Genomic DNA, 719 nt, shown 5'->3' with positions numbered 1-719 from the left:
TTAAAAAATTTTTAAAATATTTTAAATAAATGAATGAGAATAATCACTGTTGAAGTGATCTATAACTGTGCACATTTCTGTAATATTTTCTATGAATGGATTGAATTTTTTTAATGCTTTCAGATTGGGTTGAATTTACTCCATATGAGATCGGCATGGCAAAATATGGTACTTTCATGACTCCTGACTTATTTGGAAGCAAATTTTTTATGGGGAAAGTTGTAAAGAAATATGAAGAAAACCCCTTGCATTTCTTAATGGGTAAGTGGTCAAAACCTACCACTAGTTTGTCTGACAGTTTTAAACTCTGGTGCATTCTAAGTTATTCTCTGTTGTTGCTTTATTATAGGTGTCTGGGGCAGTGCCTTTTCTATATTGTTCAACAGAGTCTTGGGAGTTTCCAGCTCACAAAATAAGGGTTCCACAATGGAGGAAGAATTAGGTATTGTAAAAATGTGCTTAAAATGATAACGATGCTGTATTGATAAATTGCATTAACGTGTATACATAGAGAAAATTAAATCAGCATAAAAATTTTAATTTCTAAAGTTACCTTTAAGTTGGTTGAATCAGCCTAAATTTTTCCGAGGAATAGTATGTCCATTACTTAACTGCAGAGCCACATTCTCTAAGGGTGACAACAAGGCAGAGTGTATACTGCTGAAGTGTTCTGACTTCATTTATGTAAATGATCATTAAATCCCAGATATTATCAACTC

General features: G+C 32.4%; 1 long non-coding RNA gene across 1 annotated transcript; it reads left to right on the top strand.

Moving 5' to 3' along the window:
• Positions 1-119: 119 nt before the first annotated feature.
• Positions 120-442, top strand: LOC106725384. The gene is made up of 2 exons (XR_001361274.1): positions 120-261; positions 350-442. It is a non-coding gene; the product is annotated as an uncharacterized LOC106725384 (long non-coding RNA).
• The last annotated feature ends 277 nt before the right edge of the window (positions 443-719 follow it).

The sequence above is a fragment of the Myotis brandtii genome, unplaced genomic scaffold, assembly GCF_000412655.1.
Source record: "Myotis brandtii unplaced genomic scaffold, ASM41265v1 C41577480, whole genome shotgun sequence".
Classification (NCBI taxonomy): domain Eukaryota; kingdom Metazoa; phylum Chordata; class Mammalia; order Chiroptera; family Vespertilionidae; genus Myotis; species Myotis brandtii.
This window is presented reverse-complemented; position numbering and strand designations above follow the sequence as displayed.